This window comes from Crocodylus porosus, unplaced genomic scaffold, assembly GCF_001723895.1.
Source record: "Crocodylus porosus isolate Cpor-Errol unplaced genomic scaffold, CroPor_comp1, whole genome shotgun sequence".
In the NCBI taxonomy this organism is placed as follows: domain Eukaryota; kingdom Metazoa; phylum Chordata; order Crocodylia; family Crocodylidae; genus Crocodylus; species Crocodylus porosus.
The window spans coordinates 168,762,265-168,769,977 of NW_017728886.1; the positions used below are offsets into that span (position 1 = coordinate 168,762,265).

At 48.1% G+C, this 7,713-nt stretch overlaps 1 long non-coding RNA gene across 1 annotated transcript in view; it reads right to left on the reverse strand.

Moving 5' to 3' along the window:
• LOC109324763 overlaps positions 1-7,441 on the reverse strand; it is a 16,830-nt gene extending 9,389 nt beyond the window's left edge. The window contains exons 1-2 of the long non-coding RNA XR_002105000.1: positions 7,430-7,441; positions 2,558-2,560 (exon numbers count right to left, since the gene is read on the reverse strand). This is a non-coding gene — a long non-coding RNA (uncharacterized LOC109324763). The remainder of the gene's footprint in view (positions 1-2,557; positions 2,561-7,429) is intronic.
• Between the last annotated feature and the right edge of the window lie 272 nt (positions 7,442-7,713).

Consider the following 7,713-nt stretch of genomic DNA (forward strand, 5'->3'; position numbering starts at 1 on the left):
ACCCTTGAGCCAATCTGCAATGCATCTGACTGTGTAGGCATCAATGCCACAGTCACCTAGTTTTTTAATGAGGATGGGGTGGGAGACGGTGTCAAAGGCCTTGCTAAAGTCCAAAAAGACTACATCCACGGCAACACCTGCATCCAAGGCTTTTGTGACCTGAACATAAAAGGCAATCAGGTTGGTCTGACATGACCTCCTCCTAATGAAACCGTGCTGGTTGCCCTTGAGCATCATCTCTGAGGCTGACCCACTGCAGATGTGCTCCATAATGATCTTGTCAAAGAGTTTCCCTAGGATTGAGGTAAAACTGATGGGCCTATAGTTGCCTGGGTCCTCCCTCATCCCTTTTTTAAAGATGGGGACCATGTTGGCTACCTTCCCATCATCTGGCACCTGGCCCGAGCATCATGAGCGCTCATAAAGCCATGCCAAGGGCCCTGCAATAACCCCTGCTAGCTTTCTCAACACCCTGGGGTGGAGAGCATCTGGACCCGCTGATTTGAACACGTCCAGCCCCTCCAGAAGCTCTTTAACTAAGTCCTCCCCAACCTGAGTTCTGGAGGTGTTCCCCTCAAGTCCGTCTTGCATCACGGTGGGGAAATCCCTGTCTCTGCCCAAGAAAACAGAGGTGAAGAATTGGTTAAAGAGGTCTGCTTTCTCCTCTGGCGCAACCACCAGATTGCCCAGAGGATCTTGCAGGGGCCCCATATTTCCCGGTGCTTTCTTCATCCTCCCTATATATTTGAATAAGGACTTTTTGTTATCTTTGATTTTGGACGCAAGTCCTAGCTCTATTCCGCCTTAGCTTTCCTGACAGCCTCCCTACAGGCCTGAGCAGAGGAGATATACTCCTCTTTAGAGATAGCACCCCGCTTCCACCAGGTTCACACCACCTTTTTGGCGATCAGGCATTCCTGGATGCCCTTGGTGACCCAGGGGGGTTTTTGGGCACTCCTGCCCCTCTTGCTTTTTGTTTGGATGGTCACCCCTTGGGCCCTGAGTATCATCGCCTTAAGGAATGACCACTCATCTTGGGCACTGAGTTCCCCTGCCCTTGAGAACCCCAGTGCCTCTCCCACTAATCTCAACTCATTGAAGTTGGCCCTCTTGAAGTCTAGGGCTATTGCCTTGCTGCTGGGCTGTGACACTCTATGCTGGATGGTAAACTCCAGCAAGCAATGATCGCTATCACCCAGGTGGTCAAGGACCTGGAGGCCCCTTACCAGGTCATCGCCTGTTCTTCTTGAGCAGGCTGGAGGTGTCTTGGTACAAGACCCAGAGGGCCCCAGTGAAGAGGGGCCTGAAGCCAAAGACCTCCAGGGTCTGGAAGAGGTAAGCATGGCCCACCCAACTGAAGGCCTTCTCCTATACCAGGGAAATGTGGCCAATGTCCAGGCAAAAGAGTTTTCTGGCTGGGAGTAGGTCATGCAGCAGGAACAGGTAGTTTTGAATGGTTCACACACAGCAGGGAGACCGGCCACCAGTTCTTAATGCAGCCAAGGTCTCCCTTGGGTACCAATATGAGCATCATTTGGTGGCAGCTGATCAGTAGGACCTTGTTGGTGAGCCTCTCCTAGAAAACACACAGAAGGCAGGGGCCAAGGAAAGGCCAGAAGGTCTTGTAGAACTTAGTGGGTAACCTGCAGAGGCCTGGGGCTTTGCCAGAGGTGAGGCTGACTGTGGCAGCTGCCAGCTCCTCCTGCCAGCTCACCAGCCTCCAGGGCACAGAGATGTGGCAGGCTCTTATGGAGTTCCCACATGGCCTCAGGGTAGGACAGCTTGGCCAGAAACAGGTCATGATAAACAGTGATGGTGTACTCATATACTTTGCCCGGGCCTGTGATTACCTGGCCCTTGGGGGTCTTGAAGTGATCTAAAACTTTGCTCGCTGCCTGCCATTGCTCCAGGTCAAGGAAGAAGTCAGTTGGGGTGTCAATTTTTGCCAGATCTTGGCAGCAGGCATGCATCCTCACTCCATAAGCCACCTTCTCCACCAAGTCACCCAGGCATTTCCTGCGGAACTGGAGGCTCTCACCCAGTGTTGCATTGCTGCCAGCAGCCAGCAGGGTGGCCTCAAGCTTTGCCACATCTTTCTCCAGCTGTCAGATACAGCAGTGCAGTTCATTTGTGGCCAATTGGGTGTATTGCTGCCAAAAAGCCCGGATCTGTACCTTGTCCATGTCTCACTATAGCTTCCTGCTCCATTCTTCTGTCCTTTGGTCCACTTCAGAAAGGTCAGGTGACCCTCATAGTCAGGGATGACTAAGGGTGGGGTCTGCCAACATGGGCTGGTCATTTCCAACAGAAGAGTGGGGAGGCCACACACTATGTGGGAGTTTACCCCAAAATGCGGTGTCTATGCCATCAATGTCCAGGCACAGCAGCCTCCTCTCGTTGTCCAGGTTGAGGACTGGTTCTAAGAGAGTGATCTCTGCCTTCTTGCTCTTGAGGTCTCTTGTGACACTCAGAAAACTGGATCTCCATCTCACTAGCTTCCTCATCCAGTCCGGTAGGCTGGGATGCAACTAAGAGGTTAACAAACCTCTTCTGCCACCCCCTGGGTCAGGCCTCCAGAAGAGAGGCATTCTGTATCACTTTCACTGCCACCCAGCTCCAAGAGCTGTGAGACAGGCAAGGGTTGGTGACCCCCGCTGTTGCCTCCTCTCCCTCTGAGTCATCGCTAGCCATGGCCATGTGCAATGGGGTCACCAGTAGGACATCCAGAACAGGGTCAAGCTCTCCAGTGGGGGCCCCCCTGGTGTTGGCTGAGGAGGGGCCCAGTGGACATGGGATGTCCTGAGAGGCCCTCTTCGTCTTCCTCTCCTTGTTCATCTTCTTAGTGGTGGGCAGCTCCCCTTTTGTAGGGGATGGGCTGGACCACTCCCAGCCCAACCCCCCAGGTCAGCCACCTCAGACAAGGGGTGAAAAGAGGTCAGGAAGAGCTCCCAGCCTCACTGGGCAGGGCCTGTGTCCCAGAAGTGGATGCTTCATTCTTTGGTGCTGCTGCATTCGCTGATGTTCTGGCTGCTTTCCCCAGTGGGCACTGGGCTGCTAGGTGGGAAGAATTACCACACTGGAAACATGTGGTTTCCCTCAAGGAAAAACAAATCACAAACCTCCACCCATCAAGCTTGAGGTTCAGTGAGCGAGGCAGAGACTGGGGGCCCTCCCTGAGTAGCATGAAGATCTGTCTTGGAAAGGACAGGACATGCTTCAACTTCGAATCCTTGCTTCTGATCATTAGTTGGCAAAAGGGACTTGTAGGAACCTCATAGGGCTCAAGTCCCTTGGCCAGCTTCCAGTTGGCCAGGTGTGGGGGCACATTGGAAATTACCACCCTCACCACCTGGGTGTTTAGGGACATGACAAGATAGTGTATGCCTGCGATGTCCAGGCCATCTGTGCACACCCTGTTGACCAGGATGGGCGCGCTCAGGTAAATCACTGGGACTGTGTTAACACAAACCATGTAATGTACATTACATTGTCCCAAGAGATTAGCTAGGACACCTGTGAAGACCTCCACCTCAACATAGGGAGGGGTATAAACCTTCAAGCAGTGGTTAAGGGGGAGGTCTTGAGAGACATCTCCATGCCAGCTGTTAGGACAAGGTTAATCCCAAAAGCTAAAATTAAGGGAACAAAAACAATTGTATGTATGAACTACAGAGATCAGTATCTGGGAATGTGGCCATCAAAGGGAGCAGGGGCGGGTTCCCAGAGGGGAAGAGGGATGGATAAGAAAGGGAGTGCCAGGCAGTTAGGAAACAAAAACAAACAAACAAACAAAAAAGAGAGAACAGGGTATAATTAGTACACTGAAAATGCAAGAAAAAAATCAGAAAGGGAGGTAAAAAAACCAAGATACCTTTAGACTGGTGGGAGTCAGAAAAGAAAAGAGATATGAAGCCAGGGAGCCTTACACTTGGGATCACCCCACACAGCTCCAAGCAAGCCCAGTCTGAGGTATCCAAGTGGAAGAAAGGAAGAAAATAAATCTTGGCATTTACACAGATGGGAGATAAAGATAGGTCAAATAAAATTTTTAAATTTAGCAAGCCTTTAGCTCTCTAGTTACTTAGAAATAAACATTTTTACTTCTTAGACTTAAGCAGTATATGTAAAAAGAAGTCTTTATATTTTAAATTCATTGACTTTCATTACAAATCTGCTGTAACATGGATCCATTGGTTACAGATATTGATAAATTAGTTCCACAGATCAGTATTTAACAATTTATGTGAAACATCATAATCTTATGTTTGCAATAATAGCTTCTTAGTACATACAGTAACTAGCCATAACTGTACTGCATCTTCATGTTTTCCTTAAGCACACTGACATAATCTCTGCAGCAGTAGTAGAAGTATGGGCAAGCAAGGTTTATGTCAAAGTAGAAGAAAAAACAAGGTTCCCAATTTAAAAGTGCTTAACATTAAATAAATAGAATAAAATATTCAAGTTGATCTTTGTAGACACAAGAGGGATTCATTTATCAGGAAAGGTGAAAAACAATTGTAGGTGGCTTGGCTAAACCAGAATAATTTAGGTCTTCAAGACTTTGAGTGAGTTTATACTTTTAAAAGGCAAGCGATTATTTGAATGGGCCACTTTTCTTATCATTTTTACATGTTATTCCTTTTGTTCTTTATCAGTAACAATTATTTCTTATGTTATTGTTAGCAAAGATCTGCTCATCATCTCATAAGTTTGTGGAAAACTCTAAGATTGATCTGCCAGATTCTTCTGATGCCTGGATAACCATCATTTCTATTGCGTTATGTCATGAATGTACTTCTCTCATTTATCTTCAGGGATCTGGGTTTTCCATTTCCCACAGAGAAACAGAGTAAATTGTGGATTTTATTTTTTACCAAAGGCAAATGTGCATCTCTCTTTTTACAAGAGAAACCCATGTATTTTACCATTTTGCAATGAGCTTCCTGCAGGCTGGAAGAGTTCTAGGCCACAGGGAGCTGGGAGGAAGGTGGAGAGACATGGGGCGCCACATGCATGGACATACCTGCTCCAGCAGGTAAGTGGTGGGGAAAGGGAGCTGGGCAGGGCTGAGGCTGCTGTCCAGCTGGGTGTGGCTTGGGGCCTGGGGCCACAATGTGTGTGGGGAGCAGGATGGCACTGTGGGTGGCTTGTCTGGGCACAGGGGAGGGCCAGTTCCACGCTGCCACATGCGCTCCACAGGGCCAGTGGGGACCTCCGGCCCCCAGATCTGTATGCAGGGCAGGCACAGGCTGTAGGCTTGGGCTACTGCCCTGATTCCCTCCCCTGGGGCCTCTGGAGCCCAGCAGGCACACCCTGCTATGGCTGGGGACAGCAGAGTCATGTGGGGATCTGCTTGTTCCCCCCCCCCGGCTGCCTTGGTGCCTCCTGTGCCTGCCCGCCACTGCTTTGAGGGGTACAGGGCAGCAGGGGAGGGAAGCAGGGTGGGAGATCAAGCTCGCAGCCTACATCTGCCCCACATGCAGATTTGGGCATTGTGGGTCCCCCCTACGCCCTGGGAGTGCGTGTGGCAGTGGGGAGCTGGCCTGCCTGAGGCCACAGCAGGGGAGGAGCAGGGGTGGGGGGCTGCGAACCTGGGTCCATAGCCCTGGGAGCTGTGGGCTCCCTCCAGCAGGGCTGGGGGAACAGGGGCTATGGGTGGGGGGCAAGGGGCACTAGCAAGGATGTGGGTGGGGAGTGAGTGGCACCAGTGGAGGAGGGGGTGGGGGGTGCCTTTAATTTTAATAATGGATTTGGGGTTTTTTAGCAGAGAATGTGTTTTGTTTTGTTTTTTTTTAAATTTGTTTTTATTTATTTTTTATCAGGGAAAACCAGGATCCCTGTATTATCTTGGATACAAAAGCCTCGCTCCTGTTTTTTTGTACATGACTCTTGGCAGTCCTTATCTGGGATCTTTCTTAGAATGTGCTAAGAGTAGGTCTGTCATCATGGTTATAAAAGAGGCTATCAGTCAACCAAGTAGGAGGTAGTCAAAAAAATAATTCACTTCTAAATTAACCCTTGGGCTGGCAGCTTTTTCAAGCCATAGGCTGGAACAACCCAGGTCTGGTCTGAAGTGGGCCAGGAGGTATCATCAGCATGACAGTTGTGGGGTGGCTTTCTTTGTGCTCCCACCAGAGCCAGGCAGCTGTGCCCATGCCACTGCTGCTTCTTCTAGCCCCTCTGTCCCAACTTTAGTGTAAACACATCTTCCAAATGGAAGACAGCTGTACTTGGTTGGACAGCTGAAAGCTGCTTCCATGCATGGGCATGGGCATGGGCATAAGCAAAGCCTTGCAGCTCTGAGAGCTGGATTTAATGGCTCTATGGGCCAAACAGGCCACAGGCTGTAGTTTCCCATTTCCCCTGAATTAAGCAATTTCCTCCTTGAGACTAACCTTCCCTCCCCAGAATGCAAAAGAGTTTAAAACAAATTTTTCCTTAAGCTCCACTCTTTGTTCTCTGTTCCAGTTTACAGTTAATCCTTAACCCTACTCCCTAACCTGTTGAACTGCTCTCAAGAGGGAGGAAGAAATTATCAGTCCCAGGGTCCACTTATTCAAACTCAAGAAATATTTTGCATTAAAATATGTTTTATACCAATGTTCACCAAAGTGATTCCACACACAAGTCTCAGGAACCCTAGGAGACAGCAAACCTATGGGGAATATATTTTCCTGTGACTTGACTAAAATAATTCAGATATTTCTTGGATGAAACTGTAGGGACAATGATTCAAACACAGTAGAAGCTGGTAATTAAAGAAGCAGGTTGGGACATTATATAAAATGCCAAAGGCAAATTCTAGTATGTTTGAATTGCCTAACTTAGTAAAGCAATATCATCTTTAATAAACAATATAATTACCCTCTCAGAAAGAATTCTTTTTTCAGGGATCTCTGGGAATAGGAGAAGTGAAGTATTTCTGAAAAGGAATAATGAGATGTCTGCTGTGCTAATCTATATCCTCAGTTGTAATGAGCTGGGCGGATAAGATTAGAGTGTAATCTATGAAATTCATTAATAGGAAGATATCCTTAGCAGGCTTTTTGTTACTGTGAAGCATCAATGGGTTCTGTAACATTTTCAGTGAGATCCCTCGACACCAGTGCTTCAGCCAGATGCCAGCTAGGGCTAAAACCTTGGAAACAGGACTCTCAGGCTAAGCTGATTTTGGTACTGGCTAAATTTTCCACTGGGGAGTTCTTTGGGGGAGCTCTAGAGAACAAAACATTGGAACAAACCAAAAGGAGAAAGTGCTATTTTAGCTGTCTCTGAACTGACAAGGACAAAGACAGAACTCTTGTCCATATGTACAGATGGCACAGGAGAAACCAGGAGCAGAACAAGAATAAATAGTGACACGTAAGGGGCCACAGTAGAGATGGTATAGATAGGATGGAAGAAGCTCTAGTGCTGTGAAGCCTACTTTTCACCTTAACAACTGTAGGGAGACTGGAACTAAATTTTTATGTATTTTAAGGCACTGGAGGTACCTGCTTCCAGTTTAGACATACAGAGTAGACTTCATTTTAGTTCTCATCTTTGAAAAAGCCTTAGAAGCAGGTAGCCCATGGTACAGAGTGGGAGCAAAACAACTTGTTTCGGATAAGAATTCTTAGGGTAAAAACAGATGTGGGATATCTTGTGGGACAAAGCCTTTATCTTGGGATCTTATAGACCTACAAGCCCTTTGTCCCACTGGAAGGACCT